The sequence below is a fragment of the Pinus tabuliformis genome, chromosome 8 (genome assembly GCF_031772625.1).
Source record: "Pinus tabuliformis cultivar Carrire ecotype Pingquan chromosome 8, CPIR1, whole genome shotgun sequence".
NCBI lineage: Eukaryota > Viridiplantae > Streptophyta > Pinopsida > Pinales > Pinaceae > Pinus > Pinus tabuliformis.
The window spans coordinates 722,560,478-722,583,604 of NC_142294.1; the positions used below are offsets into that span (position 1 = coordinate 722,560,478).

At 39.3% G+C, this 23,127-nt stretch overlaps 1 pseudogene; it reads right to left on the reverse strand.

Annotated features, from left to right (window-relative positions):
- Positions 1–596: 596 nt before the first annotated feature.
- LOC149237627 (uncharacterized) lies at positions 597–22,355 on the reverse strand (annotated as a pseudogene).
- Positions 22,356–23,127: the final 772 nt, after the last annotated feature.

The window sequence follows — 23,127 nt, forward strand, 5'->3', positions numbered from 1 at the left end:
ATACAAAGAGGCCCAACATAGCGATTGCAAAACCAACACTGTTGTGAAGCACCTTTACAGATCACCCCCCTATATTGAATGTTCCAATGAGGTTGGCATCAAATAATTTCTTTGAATGATGCGCACTACTTTAATGTAACTTCGTCCTTCGATGGAGAACGAATTAAGTCCTGCAAATTGTTCTTGAATTCGATAAGAAATAACAATACACAGGGGTTTCTTCTGTTGTGTATATGCCTCTAGGAGCTTGGGGTTTTACAAGCAAGGATGGTACTTAGGACTCGATCCTTACATGTCTCTAACCCTTATAGTATTGTTGCTACTTTTATTTTTCTTTTCTCTTACATATAATCATCATGTCTGGCTCAGATGTATGGGATCTAAGGTGAAAATAGGGCCATATAATGATAATGATAGCAAAAGCAACCATGGAGGGTTGGAGACTTATAGCCGATAATGCAAAGGAAATGGTCGGGTTCACATAGACCAAAAACTTCAACTTATTTTTTTGCGAGTTTTTGGGATTCGTTGTGGCTCTATCTACATTGAGCTAAAAGTGAGATTAAAAGTTAGCCAAGGAGAGGGGGAAGCTTCCTTCACCATTGGTATAGAGATTTAAAGCCTCTAACTCGAGGAAATTTCTTATTCCATAAGTGAATTGGAAATTTGTACTCGACCCATTTCTCTGAAATATTAACAAGAAAATAAGGGGTTTTCATGACGTTACCTCCCTATGTGATCTCAGTTTTGAGTCTACGTAGAGTTGTTGCTTCAGATTCCATTGGGGAAACATATCTTGATTTCATGAATTAGGTTGAGCTTACAAATAACAAACCCATTATCTTGTTTACAATTTCCAACTGACTTATACTATTATTATTGTTAGGTTTTAAAGCATGTCCTCACTTCATAATCATTACTTGCCCCATTGGTAGAGGATTTTTTGTGAGGTCTTTCTTTAATGTTTGGTCATCAATACGACCCAATTTTCTATCACTAACTTTATGGATCCTCAAATTCAAGCTTTTGTGATCCATATCTTTAATATTTAAAACATTTTCAGTAGAAATCACATTGGAAGAGTTAGGTTGATGTGTTTCGAACCAACTAGTGTGGTTCATCATCGGGACAAGATGAAGAATCAGAGCAAGGCAACAAGTTAAATAGGAAGACAAGTCATCCTAACGGCTAAAAGGAAACGACTATATTTGACTGGGAGAGGAAAAGGGAATTTTTTTTTAAATAATTTTTAATAATACTGATAGTTTTTTATTACACACACACACATACATATAATTTTAAACTAATTGGATTTAATTAATTATTTGTTATAACTAAATAATTTTAAATATATATAAAATAAAATCATAAAAATAACTTTAGATTTGAATAGGAATAAGATATACATAAATATATATAAAGGATTATAACAAACTCATAATTTAAGGAAGAAAATAATAATATAATAAACATTATTCCAAAATACCAGAAAATATAACATCCTAAGATAAAGGAGGAATAAAATATTTTTTATTCCATTGAACAAAGGCCCCAAACTAAGTTGGATCTTGAATGATGTTGATATTATTTTGCTTATTGAAACTTCGGAGCGCGAAGAATCTAAGGTCCCTAACATAGATGGCTTTACATTATGGTCTACCTGGAATAAGTGATCCTCCCATAGAGGCATTGGGGGTATAACTTTTTACATTAAGAAGAAAATCTCTCCCCATGCTAGGATTTATAAAAACGACCCTTACAACCAATATAGTTGGATATAAATTACTGACATTTATGATAAAAAGACCTACATAGAAATCTGTTATTTCCCCCCCATCAATTCTAACTTCTATAAGAAAAAAAAAACTAGATAAAAATAGTCCTTACAATGGTTTAGAGAATGATATTTCTAGCCTAAGGAATGAAGGCAATATCCTTTTAATGGGCGACTTTAATGCTCGAACTTCAAGCAACCAAGATATTCTTCTAAGCAATCATTCCAACCCTAATCCTCTTTGGTTAGACGAAGACCTTCCTCTGGCTAGCCGGTACAAAAGGAGCTCTAAAGACCTTGGGGAGAATTTGTTTGGGTCGGAGCTAGTCAAGCTCTGTAGTGCTCAGGATCTCATAATTTGCAACGGTCTAAAGAAGTGGCCTAATTCTAGCCAGATGACCTGCATCCATGGGCTTGGTAGCAGCGTGGTAGACTATGTTATCTCTAATCTCCCTCTATACAACAAAATAACAAATTTTGACATCTTAAACAACCATGAGCCTGACTCTGATCATAGGCCTTTACTTATAACTCTCAATTTTTTCATGCATAGAGATCCCATAGAAGATAATCCTTATAGCCAAAAGAAGTTAATCTTTGATAGAAATAAAAAAGATCTCTTTCTAAATGAATTAAAAACTAATTTGCTTCCTTTATCTAGTATAGACAACATAGAAGATCTCTATCATAATTTTACTACAACCCTCTCATATTCTATTAACAAGTTCTCAATTGAAGTTTCAAGTAATAAAAGAAATAGCAAAACCAACCCATGGTATGACAAAGATTGTAAAAGTGTGAGGAGAGAAATTAAGGAAGTTGTTGATGAATCTCTTAAAATTGGCAAGATAAAAATATACAAAGCCCTAACTAAAAGGAAAAAAAGACAGTATATTCGTAAAAGACAAGAGAATCTCTTACACCTCTCTAAGGTAGCTCCTAAGAAATTCTGGAGGCAGATTCTAACTAGGAAAACTAAAGATAATAATAAAATTGCTTTACACGATTGGAATTCCTATCTTAAAAAGCTTTATGAATCTCCAAATGTCATGGATAACTTTGAAACCCTACTCACAACGAAAGAAGTTTTCTCATTAGAAGACATTGATTTTGGGGTTAATCGCTTGGCTAATGGGAAAGTTAAGGACATTGAAGGTTACTAGGCGGAAATCTTAAAAATTGGAGGTCCTGTCCTCATCCTCCACATTCACAAGATTTTCAATCAAGCGGTCAAGCAAGGGTTCCCTAAACCATGGACTCAAAGCCTCATTATCCCTATTTTTAAAAGTGGGGATACAAATAACCCCTCTAATTATCGGATAATTATGATCAGCCCTCTCCTAGCCAAGTTATATGGTATTATTTTGGAAAGGAAGTTGAGCATATGGCTTGAAAGTGAAGGTAAGCGGACTAAAGGCCAAGCAGGTTTTAGAAAGCAGCACTCAACAACAGACCACCTCATTATGCTTAGGATCATTGTGGAGGAATGCCGCAGTGATAAATCCAATCCCTTTTGTTGCTTTATGGACTTTAGAAAGGCTTTCGATACGGTTCCTAGAAACAACCTTTGGAACATATTAGAAGAACTAAAGGTTCCTTTTGAGTTGAGAGCTGCCACTATAAGGTTATACGAGAATGTAATTGCTAGGTTAAAGAGCAATGAGGGGTGGTCGAAAGATATTAAGTGTAATATCAGAGTTAAACAAGGTTGCCCCCTCTCCCCTACCCTATTTGGCATTTACATCGACAAGCTAGAAGGTTGTTTAGAGGAAGTAGGATGTGTTGGCACGATCTTAGTTGGGATAGTCATCATTCTTCTTCTCTACGCTGACGATATTGTTCTTCTCGCAAGGTGCACATCTGATATTGATAAGCAACTTATACTTCTTAAGAATTTCTGCTCTACAATGGGTATGATTGTTAACACTAACAAAACAAAAGTTATGATTATCAAATCCAAGAAGGACACTTACGCTAATTTTATGTATGACAATAGTAACTTGGAGGAAGTATCTTCCTACAAGTACCTAGGAATTGATATTCATCACAAGCTCAACTGGAACTATAGCATTGAGAAAAGGATTAATGGGGGATGGAAAGCTTATTTTGGTCTTGAAAATAATTGTAAAACGGCAAATCTCGTAATGTGGGATAGAAAGAAGTTCCTCTTTGAAACTTTAGTCACTCCGTTATGTTATATGGATGTGAGGTTTGGGGTTGTAGCATCTCTAGAGAATCCTGAAGAAAGATTCAGCAAATCTAGAAGCGTTTTATGACATATAACCTCAAAATTAAAAGCAACACACCCTATCCTATTCTCCTTACAGAAGTAGGTATTTCCCCTATCGAGAGCCTAGCTATGACTAGGCTTCTGTTGTACAAGCACAAACTCAATAACATAGGAGACCATAGACTTCCTAAGCTAGCTTTAAATTCCAGCCAAAACCACCTAAGGCTCAAATGAGGTTGGTATAAAGACACCAGGGCCTGGTTAAACAATTGGGAGATCGACGAGAATGTTGCATTGCAAAACATTAATAACATTAAAAATATTGTTACTTCTAAGTTCAAAGAAAAAATGTGGTGTGAGAAAGATTTAGCAGCTAAAAGAAAATTAAGATATTATAAGGAGGTCATCAACCCCACCCTAGAGGATCAAAAGTATCTCTCTGTTTTAACTAGCTCAAAGAATAAAATTAATATGGGCAAGATTAGAACGAACTCTCATGAGCTCCATAGTGAAACGGGTCGTTGGGTCATTCCTAAAATACCATGGATGGAAAGGTTCTGCCATCTTTGTGAGAATACGAACATCGAGGATGAAAATCACTTCCTCTTAGAGTGCCCCGAGTACAACCACATTAGATCTCAGTTTCAAAATCTGTGTTGCAACACTGACCTTCCGAGCCTTTTATGTTGTCAAAATTATAGTGAGCTCGGGAGGCTTCTCTCCAAGCTTTTTGAGCATAAGAATAAAATCTTAAATCAAACTAAATAATTCATTTCTTTAGGTCCGATAGACCAAAGTTTGGTCTCAGTGGATGTTAACCATCATCATCATCATCAATATATCAAATATCAAATAAATATTTTATTTAATATAAATAATAGAGTCAAAGGATATAAATAACTATTGCCATTATTTTCTAGCTAATTATAAAGGATTAGAGATGAGAATCTAATCTTTCAGTTATAAATTAAATAGATAATTATATATATATAAATATAAATTAAAGATTTAAAAATGTTATGACTTATGACTTAACTAAGAGAAAGATATATATGTGTGTGTGTGTGTGTGTAATGGCCTACTTAATCTTATCATTCAAACTTTACTAGTGTTTAAATAACATGAGAATATTGAGTTATAGTTATCAAGAAATATTGGTACATACCTACATGGGTGAAACAATGAATTTAATACTAATATAAATTTTATTACTATTCCCAACCTACCTCCTCAAATTTAAATTTTAATAGGATATGGTCTCCTTCCATTTATTTCAGATTATATATTCATATCTCATCGCCAAAATTTCCTCTCAAATTTACTTGAGAGAAGATATGGTCCTCTCTAATTAATTACCAAATTATATATTCATATCTCATCCCCAAAATGTCCTCTCAAATTTACTTGGGAGAAGATATGATAAGAAAAGTCAAATGTAAGGATGAGGGGGTAGTTATGACATTAATGATAGGTGGTTGAGGTGGATGGGAGAAAGAGGCATAAAAGGGGAAGGATGATGGGAGGAGAGGGGGATCCTTGATCTTGGTTTTGGTTTTGGTTGTGGTTTTGGAGGATTTTGTTTTGAGAGGAAGGTGAAGAAAAGAGAAGGGAGAGAAGGAGAGTATTTGTTTAACTTGGACACACTACATCTGGTTGGACTTGGGCTCAGAGGGCTAGGGAACCTGTGGAGGTTTCCTGGGCTAGGAAATACTTCCTAGTTGGTTGGGAGGCAAATCCAGTCGGGTAGTCAAGAGGAGCATCCCAACAGGATCAAGAGCTCAGGGGCATCTCAACTAGGCTATTGGAACATGTATTCCTCTATTTATAGATTACTCATGTAAGTGATTGCAATGAAATGTTTACTTATTTAATTGTGGGAAATAAATTTTAATGGTAAATTATCATCAATTAAAAGTTTAGTTAGAAATAAGTTATTTCTTGTTTTATTGTATTTAAAATTAGAGAAATTTAGTTTTTGTTAGAGGACCCTAGGATGGAGCCTCACAGTGTCTCTGTGTGTGGATTAAAAATAAATTTATAAATCGAGGTTAGGGGAAGTTATCAAAACAATGGAAACCAAATACTTAAAATAACCTCTAAATATGAAGGGGAAGAACAATGAATCAAGATTAAAAATAAAATAAAGAGGGAAAATAGAAACAAAGGAGGATTAATAAATCTTATGGGGAGAAATGAAAAGAAAACCCAAACAAGGAGAAAAAACAAGAAACGAGACAAAAAACACCAGACAAAGAAGGAGAAAAAACTAAGAAGAATGGGCAAGAATCCAATAACTACTAATTCTCCACCCGTCATCCCTATTAAGATTACTGGATCTCCTCTCAATTTCATTGGCTTCCCTAAACTTACGGTGATGAAAATGAGAAATATTCGCAATAACCTTAGCCTCCTCAATGCATATATGATGCTAGGCCTTCTCTTCATGTTTCGCCAAAGCTGAAGAGCAGTTCTTCCCTTGCTTGATATCAACAACGTGTTCCTTAATGCTCTGATTAATAGACTGACCAGTTTCGCCAATGTATGAGGTTCCACAAGAACACGAAATGACATAAATACCTTTCATATCCATATGGTTCATGTGGTCTTTAACAAATTTTAAGGAATTTAAAAATGGTGTTGAGGGGTCTAAAGGTTGAGGGAACATTATGCTTCTTTGGGATTATCGCAATCTTGTTTGTTGTCCCTTTGATGAAGGGGAGGTGAACTTCTGAATTACGATCAATAGAGTCTTTCTTAATCTTAGGACATTTTATAGCTTCGAGGAAAGATTTAAGACCCTGTTGCCTACTATATCCATTGTTAACGAAAACATTAAGGAGATGGGGTTTCTCTTTAGAAAGGTGGTCTTCATCATAAATCCTTAGTGCACGAGTAGCTAACGTGTTGAGAACACATATCTTCTGTGTAGGAAAATGTTGGGAATTGGCATGAAGACACTGCTCAGTATGAGTTTTCTTTCGAAACACCTAATGGGAGAAAGAGCCATCAACTTTCCTTGAAATGATGACATTAAGGAAAGGTAGGCAACCATCAACTTCTTGCTCCATGGTAAACTTTATGGAATGAGATTGATTATTAAGATGCTGGAAAAAGAGATCTAACTTATCGCACTCGTGCGGCCATATGGCGTAGGTGTCATCAACAAATATTTTCCAAAACTTAGTCTTAAATATAGTCGAGGATAAAGCTTTGGATTCAAAGTCTTCCATAAATAGGTTAGCAATGATAGGGGACAGGGGGGAGCCCGTTGCCACAACACAGGATCGCTCATAGAACTCACCTTCAAAACAGAAAAAAGTCAATGTGAGGCAGATCTCGACTAATTTAGTAGTGTCGGGATCAGTGAGGCGAAAGATAACTTCAATGGCTTCCTTAATGGGGATGTTAGTGTACAGGGAAACTACATTAAAATTGACAAGATTGTCTCTAGGATCAAATTTCATATCCCTCAACTCATTGACAAATGATGAGGAGTCTTTAACAAAGGACTTTGTAAGGCCAACAAGGGGCTTCAGCTTCATGGCTAAATATTTAGCTAGAAGATAGTTGGCCCACCTATGGTGTTGAAAATGGGTCCAAGGGGGATTCTCTCCTTGTGGATTTTGGAAAGCCCATAGATCCCGGGAGTGATAGGGCTACTCTCGATAAGTTTGTGGCTAAAGGAACCAACAGTGCTAATGGACTTTATAGCAACAAAAACCGTTATGGAGAGCATTTTCAAGGGATTCTTGTCAAGCTTCCTGTAGCATCCGCTGTTAACTAGGTGATCCAACATATTCTTCCGATAATCCTCCTTATTAAGGAATACAACACATGTTGACAGTGCTAGACTTGCCAACATGTCAAGGGGATCTCCACAGTAAGAAGTCCCAATTAGACCTCAAATTGTTTGGTGTAGGAGTCCTAGTAGTGGGTCGTAAAGAAATGCCTTGAACACAATGTCGCACAGAGGTAAGTAAGATAACTCTATCAGTAGCAAGGGTGTGACTGTTGCAGTGAGTCAAGGAAGGTGTATGAGAGGTTCTAACACATGGGGGGTGATGTGAGTGTGCCCCTTGGCAACCCGTAACAGTACTCAACTGGGAAGGAAACACATGAGCGAAGATGCATCACAAGCTGGAAAGCAGGTCAGCCGACAATCTAAAGTGATGGTTAAACCAATAACACATTTGCAACAAGATTCATATAATTTCATACAAAACAGTTCATACACAACTACGTAAGTTAAACAACATACATCGTTAAAGCAACCAGAACAGTCCAACTACAATAACAACATATGCATGAAAACATGCTGGCTCTTATTATATAAAGAAGTGTAAGTTCCAGTCATACAATACATCCATGTAAACCCGCTAGCCCCAATAGTGGAACATTACAGCCACATCTGCCTGCTCCTCCAAAGAGATGTACTAGCTCCGTGCAGTGGAGAAGCCAAGGTGTGTTACAATATTGTCCAAGCTTTCTCCAAGATAGTCTTATCAGAAGCTTGGCTGACCAAAAGCCTATACAATGAGTTATGAGGGACTATTTATAACAAAGGGTGGGGTGGCCCTTAACATTCCCCTTTGTGACTGTTCAACTACCCTCATGACTCTTCACCTACTTTATGACTATTACATCCACTATTGACACTTGAATTACACTTGACATGACTCAACATTACAATGCACATGTACCCATGTGAACACAATTGGCTTGAGCAAGCCAAACTAGACATCACTCTAACTTAGACAACCATGGAAGTCTAACTCCTCAACATCTTCATGCTGATTGACAGTAACATAATAATGCCAAGATCTGTAGTCCTTGATGGTGTCCGTGTGTTTCGTGGTGACATTTGTCTGAAACCTGACCTTTGCCTCCATAGCATCCAGGTACACTGCTCGGGTTCCTCTATCCAACTCATCTGAAAGCATGCGCATCATTGTCTTCAAGGTGGCCGGACCAGCAACATACTTGTGCATGATGTCTGCATTGATGGGCAAGTCTGGGTTGGTGGCAATGTGCATCAACTCGTCTAAGTACGAGTCAATCTCGATTCAGACCTATTTCTTTGTCTTCGCCTAGGCGAGAGTCCCAAGTGATGGCTTCGCATGTGTACGCACCACAACATCCATACTTTTGAATACTCGTGCATGGGAAGCCTATATGATAGTGATGAACTGTGGGAGTTTTTCGTAATTCCGGATTTGACTTCGGATACATGCTCTCAGCTCAACTGCATTGGCCTCTTAGGCAAGTGAAGTGGGGCTCCCTTGTACTTCATCGTCCATGTTTGCATGTCATCAACAACAACATGCAAATTCATCAAGATACATGCTCTTCTAGCACATCACTGCTACCATCCGTTGAGATGGACGACTGCCTTGTGCATGGTACCAAACTTGGAGTACAATGGTTGCATAATTCTGTCAAGGGACAATACTTCATCTAGTATTGCCTTCTTTAGTTCAGCTTGGGCGGACATTGTCACCAAGTCTCCTCCTTGCTTAGCCGTTTGTAGTTCCTTTGCCATTCGCTCATTCTAAACTATTAGGAAGCGAACACTTGAGCTAGTGGCTTCGGCATACACTCTGGTTGCATCGGCCAAGGCAACTGGATGTTTGCGCACATCATTCACGATCACTCGTTCTTCAACTTGTGCAGGAGATGTTTGATCCTCCGGAGTTGACACTCTGTGAGACTGCACAACTCTATGTTGGGATTCATCAAACGAGATGTTGTGCATCTCTTCTTCCAGCTGATCACCAAGGATCTTAGTGCCTCCTTGGTCATCCGAGACTTGCTCATCATCTGGATGCATTGAAGCAGGTGAGTCGACCTCTTTGTGGTGAGGTATGAGTTCGGTGTCCTGTTCCAACTCCTGCTGCTCCATGTCTGCATCTAGTTATTGAAGTGCTTGTTCTATATCATGAGTGAAGTCTTGCCCCTACGATGGTTCACCCTATTCGCCTAATGCCAACTGTTCTGATGAATCAACTACTTGTATGGGCATTGCTTCATTTGTTTGCACATGTTGTGCCCTGTTCTGTATCTGCTACTGCTGCACTTCCCTCTCCTATTTGCACAGCTCTTGTTCCTTTTGGAGTTGCTCCCTCAGCTCATGCAACTCCTTCTCTACTTCTTCCATTCTCTTCTTGTCCTTCTGCCTTCACACGATTCGCTTGTCGCACTGCTGCCTCTTTGCCTCTATAGCCATAACTACTTTCTCTACAAGTGGATTTGCTCAAAACTTGCAACTTTTCTCCTCCTCCATGCGATCGACAATCTTCCTCTTACCTTTGTCACACACTGGTATGCTTGCCTCTGCTGCCACTACTACTACTATTGGTGCTCTCCGTGATGTTGCTTCATGTTGCTTTACTAACCACTCCACAGCAAAGTCGACCGGTTCATTAGGTCTGGAGAAATTGTAGCAATATCTCCATGGGTCCTCCTTGGCCCAATGACATGCCCCGTGGATCCAGTTGAACTGAACTCTCGTGCAATGATCTTTCACAATGCAATGTGGGTCATACGAATTGTAGCTTCAGAGGTCAAATGGGTACTTCTTCATCAGTTCTGCTTCGACATCCGCTTGCTTGATACTCCAGATCTCATATAACCCAATCTACAATGGAAGAGCGGGCCAAGGTGCCTTCTTCTTTTGATGCAATCTAGCTGTAAATCCTGCTGAAATGTGATATGTTACTTCCTGCATGACAAGTATGTCCAAGGCAAACTTTGGCAGAACATGTAGAGGCTTCTCCACACTAAACATTCGAATGAAAGTGACGGACAGTGAGGCATACCAATCCACAATGCCTATCAATGCCTCCATTGCTTCCTTTGACATGCAGGGCGGATCTTGTTCAAATATCATCTTGTACATCGCGGTGACAAAATGGTCGAAGAACCGTGTGATTACTCCTTTGAAGCTGCATTTAGACAACAACTTTAAATACATGTTCATAGCAGTCTCAGTTGTTGACCATGCCCACTCCAAACCCGAGAAATCCTTTTGGGCACATGTTGCATCTAGAATGTAAGCGGACATGTAAATCTCTATATGCATACCTCCGGGTGACTGTCGAGCCTTCGTTACTTGCTCCTTCAGCTAATGAGCTAGTATGCCGAACTAGTTACATGGTTTTCCTTCTCTAGCCAATTGGTCTAGTGCAACCACCCAACTCTGTGGGAAGGTTTTCGTGCTTGCTTGGCCATACAGTTGAAAAGCAAATATGATCAAGTATTGGTACACCTTCCTCAGTATCTTTGTCTTGTAGATCTGGTTGGGTGTCAACCTGAATCGAGCTGGCTCCTTTACCCAATTCTTTAGAATGTCTCTGGAGTTAGCATTGTTGTTGGGTAAGCTGAATGGAGTCTCCATGACAGTCACGGGCTCTGACATTTGATACATCTCATCATAATCTCGTTCCCAGAAGGTTGCAAGCTTTGTCCCACTGACACTGCTCAAGGTCATTATCTCGAGATCAGTGTGAGAGACGATCCAGTGTATCATGTCCGCACATGGGAACACGGGATATCTACATGCAATCCGGTACAAGCCGGACTTGTGAAAATTCACGTACACCTGATGGTCTTCGAGGTGTTCCCCCAAAGTGCCTACAAATGTTTCATTGACCTCTTGCCACTTCAGTTTAATGTCGTTGTCTAGATACAACTTTGAATCTTTATAGATCGACAAACTAGAGGAAACTTGCTCAACTGCTGCTCTAGCTGCATTTCCATCAGTGTCCTATGATCTTGTTATCTTGGAAGCCATTGAGACAGATGAAATCTGAAAGATCTAGAGACAAGCAACATGCATGGCAAAAAATTTGTCAGTGGAAACAAAGCAAATTTGGGGAATGACAAAGGTGATGGGAAAGATTGCGCAATTTCTTCTGGGAGGCTAGGTGACTGGCTACCAGAACTATGCAAAAGGCAGTCTAGGCTATTTGGGAGGTAAGATTGGTTGCTGGATTTGCACAATGCACAATCCAGACTGGTTGCTGGGATTGCGCAATGCGCAATTCCAACTGGGAGTGACTACAGGCTCAGGGACTGCATTGCGCAATTTTATGGGCCAGCAGTCACTACCCTTCAGAAATGCGCAAAACAGTCCTGGAGGGTGGTGCTGGTTAGAAATGCGCATTTTTGGAGAGGAAGGAAAAGTCTTCCTTCCCCATATTGTGTAATGTAGTCTCAGTGAAGGCAGAGTCCGGGTCAAAGTTGGCCTGACTCGCTGATGGGCAACTGAAAGCAAATAAGATAGTGAATGCATGGCGACACTAAGTGAAAGTAGAAGAGATCTACAATGCATGCAAACATGAATGAAAGATTCAACAAAAAAATCAACATGCATATGGGTGAAGCGATTCGTCAGTTCGGTGAACGTTCATGCAACACAGTTTCATGCATGCGACAGTAGTGATATAGCAATGAAAACTGAAACAGAGCTAGGAAAATCTTGTATACATGTAAACGACAACAAGTGTTCAAATAAATCAAGCAAACAACACTCACACAAGTGAATACATGAAAAGCGACAGAAATGCTGAAAAAGACAAGTTGAGGCCACTTACCTGTGAATAGTTGAGCCGGATGTGTCAAAGAGTCTTGGATGTATTGTGGGATGTCAGAGCTCCAAGATTGATGTGAAAGAATGAGCTCTGATGCGTCGAATAAATAAGTTTGGGCTCATGACGAGCATGCCACAAATCTAGGAAAAAGCAACAGTTGAAGGGAAGTTTCTAAAACAACTTTGCATGTAACCCCTGGCTGCTAAAAATAGCTCCCTGAATCATGGGATGCATTTTGCATGTATTCCGGGAAAAAGCAAGTCATGCATGCATGCAAGTCAAGTTTCCTTGATGCCGGGTGGAACTGGTCAACCAGACTGCTCATGCATGAAGCCGCTCAACTGCTTGAGAAAAATGCACATTTCTGGCTAGGAGTTAGGCTAACTACCCAGGAGGTTTGTGTAATTTCTAGGCAGAGCAGTTGACTGCTTCCCAGATTTGTGCAAATTCTGGGCTCAGTAGCCCTGATGGGGAACTTTGCGCAATTTCTGTTAGGAGTGGTAACTGGAAGAATTGAGCAATTCTAGAGCCCAACAGGCTGCCAGACATAATTGCGCAATTTTTGGAGGGAAGGCTGGTTGCCCTCCTGAAATGCGTAATTTTCTTAGGGAAGCTTCTAAGCTTGCAACTAGACCAAGTCTGAGTGAACATGTTATGAGAGGAATACATCAAGCTGTGATCAACAGGCTACCTTTGTGCAAGAAAACACTGAATCTTGTGTACTTGACAAAGCAAGACAAGGTGCTATGAAAGGTTGGTAGGGAGGTTCCAAAACGGGATAACGAAAAAATTTGGAGGGTGGTTGTAGCCGCTACAACACTTGGCGATGCACTCGTAGAACTCCAACTCTCTGAAAGGACCTTGTTCGTGAAGAGCAAGTCTAACACCTCTGGAAGTATTATTTAATCCCCAGATCATCTTGGTTTCATGCTACCTTGATTGTAAGATGTAGCATTTGCCAAGCTCTTGGTCGATTGACACACATTCCAAGCCAATTCAACACAATTGTTTTGATTGGGGTTGAGGGGTATATTGATGCATAAGCAGTATAGTCGTCAGAGTCTTAGTTTCATCTCTAGTGTTGCTCTGCTGCCAGCAGGCCTGGATAGTACCCCGATGGAGTCACATAGGAACACAAGCATGGCTCCACTGCCAGCGAGCTTGGTCAGTATCCCGGTGGAGTTACTTGCATCACTTCCCTGCGGAGGAATCCTTTCTCTTCTTTCGCCTTATTCATTTTTAATTTTTTTGACTTTTCATTTTTTCATCTGTGCATAACACTTATTCATTTCAGAGGCGGAAGAGAGATCCCGACTAATTGAGAGTAGAAGAGGTTGTTCCAGCAAAGAAGTAGTTTATTGTATGCCTGACGTGCCTATTAAGGTTTCCCCCCTCACCTTACTCTACCTGACTCAGTTGACAAGGGTTAACCCAAAAACAACTGACTATAGAAGGTGACACTAATTAACGCGCAAGCATTGTGTTTTCACCAAGGTTCACTTCGAATAGTACGTATTTTGCTTCGACGTATCATGGACTAAAAGTAACAAGTTCTTCATACAGAGGTGAGATGACATATAACCAAGTAGTGATAGTTGTACAAGCCCTCTTGTACTTCACCTAGCTCATTTCAAGAGTCATTCATGGTTTCATGCTAAACTAACCTACGAACGAAATGAGCGAACTATACGAACAAAACAAGTGAAATAACAAACAACAAAGCAAAGAAAGAGTGGAAGCGAAAGTGAAAGCAAAGCGAGTAAGCAAACAAGCATGCAAGCAAACTCACTGAAAGCAAACGCTACTCCTATTCCTACACTAATGATGCATGGGCCTGATCACATGAAGTGATATTTCCAATGCAGCCACTGGCACATTGGTTGACCCATGTTGGTGAAGGCTTGGTCCATGAGCAAGCCATTTGTGCAAACCAACAAGCAAGAAATATATAACAATGAAGATAACCACACTTTGTGTTTGACAGTGCCCACATGACATAAGTGAGTGCAAGTGCATGATGAGCAGTCCGTGGACTTATCATGGTGTTGTGTGACACTGCGTGCAACTTTGGAGCATAAGCACACTCTTGACTGAGACATGCAAGCAAATGAAATAAACAAAGATAACTTGCGTCGCGAACGAGTGCTTTTAATGTAAGATTCCTCTAGTGCATGAGTGATGGGATTGTGCCGTTCGAGTGGAGGAAATATGATTAGTGTGTGAAATGGATCTTCAATGCATACATATGAGTTATGAAGAGCCTTGGGTGATTGAACAGTTTCCTGATCAGAAGTGAGACTAACCCCAAGAGAGTGAGGACCTAACATAACCATCAACTAGGGCTGAAGTGCCTCAACAGTATTGGGTGTTTCAACTTCATCATCAGATATATCATCATAAACCGGTGGCTTCGAAAGATCAACTCTGATAGATCCATGATCATGATCAAATATGTAAACAAATGGATCATGACTGCCACGATCAAAAAAATCAATGGTTTCATCGACATCCTCATGATCAGATGAATCAAACAGAGGGGTAGAAGAAAAGCAAACAAACTCATCCTCTGTGTTTCCGGAAAAGACAAATGAAAGATCAAGTGGATTTTCAATGAATAAGTTATCCTCTCCGTTGTCGAATAATGGACCAACATCCGGCGAGTCTTATGAGTGATCAACAATGGGTGCATCCGTGGATGAAGACACACATGCGAAATCATGGATGGCAGGTTCCCCAAAGATGTTATGAAATAACAAAGGGGGCTTAGACTGAAGGGAGTCTTCCTTCGCCGAGTGTTGATGCGCAATCTCCCACTCATACTCTTCATGAATGACAACTCAAGTTGGTTGGAAACACTAACTGCATCAATGGGTTGTTCCTCGTTCACAACAAGTGAAGAGTCCGGAATGGATGAACACAAGACAGTTCTATCTGGAGGAACACCCAAGTGCGAAGACGGAGGTTGTAGAACAGAATGCATATGAGAACTCGAAGGACTCACAACAAAATATACGTGAAAATTAAGTGAAGTGATGTTGGGAGGATGTGAAAGTTGAACAAGTGTGTGAGCATGATCCTCAACATCACTTAGCAGTGGTGGAGCTGTTGAATGAGAGGAAGGTGGATAGTCAGTCGAGACAGTGACTGCATCCACATGAGATTGCACAGCTCCATCAATGAAGAATGTTGAGTGAGGCTTGATCTCAAGATTCTTCTTGGGACGGGCAGATTTCTTAAGGCAATACTCGAACCGCTCCCAAAGATAGGCAAATTTCATCTAGCTCCTCGAAGCTTGAAACTACAAGTCACAGAAGCACTTCCAAAAATCAATAATCAATTCATGCAGAGCCTTCTGTTGTTGTAACAATTTTCAGTCAATATAGTCTGGATAAAAATGATAGAAAGTGTCTTCAATAAGGTCACAGAAGTGCTCAAGTGAGTTCACGCTGTTAGCCGGTAGGCTAAGCAGCCAGTGACGTGGATATTTGTGAAAGTGCAAGCAAGTCAAGTTTCCTTGGTCCCAGGTGGAACTGGTCAACCAGACTGCTCATGCATGAATCCACTCAACTGCTTGAGAAAAATGCACATTTCTAGCTGGGAGCTGGGCTAACTGCCCAGGAGATTTGCGCAATTTCTGGGCAGAGCAGCTGATTGCTACCCAGATTTGCGCAAATTCTGGGCTGAGCAGCCCTGTTGGGGAAATTTACGCAATTTCTGTTGGGAGTCTTCACTGGCAGAATTGCGCAATTTTGGAGCCCAACAGGCTGTCAGACATAATTACACAATTTCCATAGGGAAGGCTGGTTGCCTCCAGAAATGCACAATTTTCTTGGCGAAGCTGCTCAGCCTACAACTGGACCAAGTCTAGGTGAACAACCTGTGAGGGGAATGCATCAAGCTGTGATCAACTGGCTGCCTTTGTGCAACAAAACACTGAAGCTTGTGTACTTGACAAAGCAAGACAAAGTGCTGTGAAAGGTTGGTAGGGAGGCTCCAAAATGGGCTAAGGAAAAATTTTGGAGGGTGGTTGTAGCTACTACAACATAGCCCCACCTTTCTCAGCTTTCAAAACAACGATGTCTTGGTTCCTGTTCAAAGATTTGAGGGCTTCAAACTCATCCTTGCTAATGTTATTCTTAGGGGGCTTTGCTTTCCTAATAATAACAATGCAGTCTTGCCAAATAATATCTTTAGTATTATCCGGTAAGCCCCTTATCCCAAATTTGACGTCACACATACCAGAATTTTCTTGGGAGAAAGGGAAAAATTTAATCCCTTCTCCAAATGTTTAAAGATCGGAGGGGGAAAAGAAAAACTCGACAAATTAAATACCTTATTATTAGGAGGATTATTGTTATTATTCTTATTAGTATTATTTCTCAATTCTTCAACAATATTAATATTAAAATCAGCATCATCATCATCATTATTATTATTATTATCATCTTTACTATTATTTATATAGCCAAGTCTTCTATTATTATCATTATAGCTAGGTCTATTATTATTATTATTATCATCATCATCACAAATGTTAATATTGTTAATACAATTCTTATAAGAAAAGGAAAACTGATTAGGGACATTACAAGGGGAACTAAAGGAGACATCGACCAAACCATCGATAGAGGAATCCTGATCGGCGAAAGGGTTAACGAGAGCAAAAGGAACCATGGGATCTTCATGCGGGCCGGAGAGGGGATGACCAGATGAAAAAGGCGAAGGGCGAGAAGGGCTGAGGTTGACAGAGGATGCAACAAGGGTTAAGGGACGACCATAATCTAATGAGGAGTCATCATTGTAAGGATGGATAATCACATCGATGGGATGAGATTCAAAAGAGGAAGTCACTCTGGAGGAGAGTGGAAGGCTAGTTGCGTAGGCCTGTGAAACAATGACAAGATGAGAACCAAGATTAGTGGGCGAAATGCAAGGGGGACAAATATCATCAGAGGTCGAGCGATCCAGACCTTCAGGGGAGGCGATGGTGAGAGAAAAAAAATTCGGACGAACAAAATCAAGTGGCTGACTGCATTCTTCAACAAAACCAGCCTTAGGGTGGATAGGATGACTGAGAGAGCTCGAGCCACTACTTTCGTTAAATTGGGAAGTTGCTAACCCCTGCTCTTGAAGCGTAATGTTGTTAATCCAGGAGCTAAATGCAAAAACATAAATGTTATTAATTCTGTTATTTGAGGACAAGCCAGACGAGACTGAAGAATCTCCATGGGAAGAGGATTTATCGGAGAGTTTGTCAAATTTCGCGCGTTGTTTTTCTATCCAAATCTCTTCCATGCGCAGACATTTTAAAGTCGAACAGGCTTCAATTCTATTCCATAGCTCTGCATGCATCAAGCTAGACAACTCCAAATGTAACGAGAATAGCTTTCTAGAAAGAAAATCGAGCTTTCTCCTAACTCTAGAAATCTCAAAACAAATCAGGGTAAGACTATAATTTTAAAAAGAAGAAGCGATGATTACTGGGCTTGTTAAGGATCTGCCAAGAATCTCTTGAGATATTTCTAGGGCACAATCACCTATGGACTGAGATACATTGCTGGGAATGTGAGGCTCCATGGTTACTTTGATGCAGATTGGGCTGGCAATGTGGTGGAGGGTAAAATCACATCTAGATGTTGCTTCTCTCTAGGTTCTTCTTCGATATCATGGATGAACAAGAAGCAGAAGTCGGTTGCTTTGAGCGCCGCTGAGGCTGAATGCATTGCTGCTAGTATAGAATCCTGTGAAGTTGTTTGGTTGAAGAAGCTCTTTAGTGAGTTTTTTGGACATGTGCTGGATACCATCGTGATCTTTTGCGACAACCAAAGTTGGATTCGTCTTTCTAAGAATCCCGTGTTTCATGACTGCTCCAAGCATATTGATATTCGGTACCACTTTATCTAGGATATGGTACAATGGGGAGCAATAAGGCTCCAACACATTGGGACTGATGATCAGGTCGTCAATATTCTTACAAATCCCCTAGGGAAGGTCAAATTCTTAACCTTCCATGAACGACTTGGAGTCATGGAGAGGCCCTCTTTTGAGTGTCCCGTATGAGATGGATGTTGAGCTATGGGAGCTTCGAGGGGCTTGGGGTACTTCTTGGAGTGATGAGCGACCATAGGGTGAGTGGTTCACCTTACCCTAATGGCGCACAATGTATAGGGTGAGTGGTTCACCTTCCCTTATGATACCCCATGTTGATATATGCATAGGATGAATGGTTCACCTTCTCCTATGGCATATGAGCAGGTTGAGTGGTTCACCTTCTCTTATCAGTACATCCTACCCATGTAGTCCAAGACACATGGGAAGTACCTCTCATTTGGCCAATGAGTAGGGAAATGAGGATAGGGACCATAATACCACTGATCGACGCATCATGTACTACCGTACTCCCTATGCTAGGATGTTGATATTGATTTGGGATCAATGGAAACTGACTTCGGGTTAGTAAAGAGCGGTATGACACAATCTCAATTATTGGAGACTGACTTTAGGTCAGTGGAGAATGGTATGATACATTCTCAATCATTTCTTCTTTCTTCATGGTTCAGTAGAGCAGAGACATGAATGGTACTGATTGTCAAACAGTTTGGCAGGTGAAGTTCTCCCTAGTTGAGAGGGAGTGTTAAATTTGGAAACTAGGGCCAAACTTCATCTTGGACAGATCATATGAGGCAGTTGGTATTTTTATTGGATTCCTCTCTTCGAGAGGTGTGGGATTGATCTAAAGATCATCTCATTCTGACATGTACAATTGGAATTATGAATTTATTTTGTTTATGGACAAATTATCAAGGTCAACCAACAAACTAATGTAGGCTCAAAAGCCCAACAATCACGTCTGTTCATCCTCAAAGTTGCATATAAATAGAAGGATCCTCCTCCTCATGTAGACAATTCAGTGAGTCACATATCTCTCTCCCCTTCATTGATTTGGTACGAATTTTTGAGGCAACTCTCCACACGTGCGAAGAAGGGCAGTTATGTTCCTGCGTTGACCAGTGTTGACCAAAGATTGCAGAAAGCTGTTTTGACCAACGTTGACTAGTTTTGACTGCGGTTTTGTGTGGGGTATCTATGTTTGGGTAGGCCTTTCAAGAGTAGATTATCGAGAGTAGCCCTATCACTCCTAGGATCTATTTGCTTCCCAAAATCCACAAGGAGGGAGTCCCCCTTAGACCCATTTTCAACACCATAGGTGGGCCAACCTATCTTCTAGCTAAATATTTAGCCACGAAGCTGAAGCCCTTGGTTGGCCTTACGAAGTCCTTTGTCAAGGAATCATCATCGTTTGTAAATGAGTTGAGGGATATGAAATTTGATCCTAGAGACAATTTTGTCAGTTTTGATGTAGTTTCCGTATACAATAACATCCCCATTAAGGAAGCCATTGAAGTCATCTTTCACCTCATTGATCCCAACATTGCTAAATTAGTCGAGATTTGCCTCACTTTGACCTTTTTCTATTTTGAAGGTGAGTTCTATGAGAAAACATGTGGTGTGGCCATGGGCTCCCCCCTGTCCCTTATCGTTGCTAACCTGTTTATGGAAGACTTTGAATCCAAAGCTTTGTCCTCAGTTATATTTAAGCCTAAGCTTTGGAAAATATTTGTTGATGACACCTGCGCCATATGGCCGCACAGGCCCAATAAGTTAGATCTCTTTTTCCAGCATCTTAATAATCAGTCTAACTCCATAAAGTTTACCATGGAGCAAGAAGTTAATGGTTGCCTACCTTTCCTTGATGTCCTCATTTCAAGGAAAGTTGATGGCTCTTTCTCCCATCAGGTGTTTCGAAAGAAAACTCATACTGAGCAGTATCTTCATGCCAATTCCCATCATTTTCCTGCTCAAAAGATAGGTGTTCTCAGCACATTAGCTACTCATGCACTAAGGATTTCTGATGAAGACCACCTTTCTAAAGAGAAATCTCGTCTCCTCAATGTTTTCATTAACAATGGATATAGTAGGCAGAAGGGTCTTAAATCTTTATTCGAAGCTAGCAAAGGTCCTAAGATTAAGAAAGACCCTATTTATCGTAATTCAGGAGTTCACCTCCCCTTCATCCAAGGGACGTCAGACTAGATTGCGAGAATCCTGAAGAAGCATAATTTTCCCTCAACACCATTAGAAGTTCCTTAAAATTTGTTAAAGACCATGTGAACCCCATGGATATGAAAGGTGTTTATGTCATCCAGTGGTCTTGTGGAACATCATACATTGGTGAAACTGGTCGGTCTATTAATCAGAGGATTAAGGAACACGCAGCAAATATCAAGCACGGGAGGATCCACTCTTCAACTTTGGTGGAACATGCAAAGAAGACCAAGCATCATATATGCATTGAGGAGGCTAAGGTTATTGTGAATATTTCTCATTTCATCATTGTAAGTTTAGGGAAGCCATTGAAATTGAGAGGAGGTCCAGTAATCTTAATAGGGATGATAGATGTAAAATTAGTAGTTGTTGGATTCCTTCCCTTTATTCTTAGTTTTTTCTCCTTCTTTGTCTGGTGTTTTTTGTCTCATTTCTTGTTTTTTCCTCCTTGTTTGTGTTTTCTTCTGATTTCTCCCCATAGGATTTATTAATCCTCATTTGTTTCCATTATTTTAATAACTTCCCCTAGCCTTGATTTATAAATTTGTTATATATATATATATATATATTTTTTTTTGTTCTTTCTCTTAGTTAAGTCATACATCATAACATTTTTAAATATTTAATTTATATTTTTGTATATATATTTATCTATTTAATTTATAACTAAAAGATTAGATTCTCGTCTTTAATCCTTCATAATTAGTTAGAAAATAATGTCAATAGTTATTTATATCCTTTGACTCTATTGTTTATATTAAATACAATATTTATTTGATATTTGATATATTAGATTAATCTAAAAAAAATATTTTATTCCTCCTTTGTCTTAGGATGTTATATTTTCTCGTATTTCTCATGGGAATGAGTTTGTTATAATCCTTTATATATATTTATGTATATCTTATTCCTAGTCAAGTCTAAAGTTATTTTTATGATTTTATTTTTTATATATTTTAAATTATTTAGTTATAACAATAATTAATTAAAAAAATTATTAGTATTATTAAAAATGATTTAAAATAAATAAATAAATAAATAAAATCCCTTTTCCTCTCCCACTCAAATATAGTAATTTCCTTATAGTCGTTAAGATGACGTGTCTTCCTATTTAACATGTTGCCTTGATCTCATTCTTCATCTTGTCTTGATGATGAACCACACTGGTTGGTTCACAACACGTCGACCAAACTCTTCCAATGTGATTTCTACCGAAAATGTTTTAAATAATTATGAATTCTATTAAAAACCCTCTTTACCACTTCATAAAATGATTCTTTCTAGGGTTTGGGCTTCCAGGGCCATTTCTTCTAAGGGTTTTCACCCTTAACCTTAACCTTCTAAGGAGAATAGCCATGAACATGACCATATTTCCTCTTTGATTGCAAATGTTGGTGGGATTTATTGGGATAAATAAAGCCCATAAAATCAACATTCATATGGATCTGATAATGAACCAATAAATCACGGGCAGGAAGGACAACAATCGCCGTATCTAGCCAGCTTCTCTAAACTAAAAAAAGTGAAGGCAAGATCTTTGAAGGAGTTGAAAGTTTGAAGAATAATGTGGAGAGAGGGAAAATAAGCAAATAAATAGACTTATTGTTGCTACATGTCTCAACCTTCCATGAAAAACCTTATAAATCTTGATTGTCATAGAGTCGTAACCCACACTGATACCATTGATCTGGATCTTGGGGCCAAAACCTAAGAAACTTGAACATCTAGAGAGAAGAAGAAAACACACCAAGAAACTCTTTATTAAAATAAGGGAAACGATTACAACTACATTTTGGTGGACCAATTTACCCTTTTACAAGGTGAGGCATGATAGTTATAGTATTTTTTGTGCCTTCGTGAGTTACAATACCATGGTAAATATGATGGGTAGATGCCACTTTCCATTCGGATCATGTTTCCTTGTTTATATTTGGTCTCATTTACCCTTCGGGGGTAACTACATATAGAAGCATCCTCTCAAGGGTTGTGATGTTACTACTTTCTTGAACTCTCTTGCTCATATTCTTCATCATCATACTTACTCTGCTAGGTTTCTTCTTCAGGTACTTGATGCTCTTACCTCACGTCACTCCTCAACCATAATATATCAACACTCTTCTCTTACACCTCATAGGATGAATGCACATTAGATGGCACATTACACTTTCAACACACATGATCATGGTACACTAGTTTAGAATATTTAGTTCACTTCTTGTGCAATGTTATTGTGTATGGGTTTAATACTTAGACATGGATTTATGACTTCTAAGTTAGTTGTGAACATGGTAAATACTAAAAAGTGTGATTTAATAACACTTAACATTTATGATTTCATTATTTGGCTTATCATACCATGGGGGACATAATTATCATCTAGTAGTGTCATTAGGCCTTGAGTTAGGTTGCACTACTAGTTATTAGGTCGA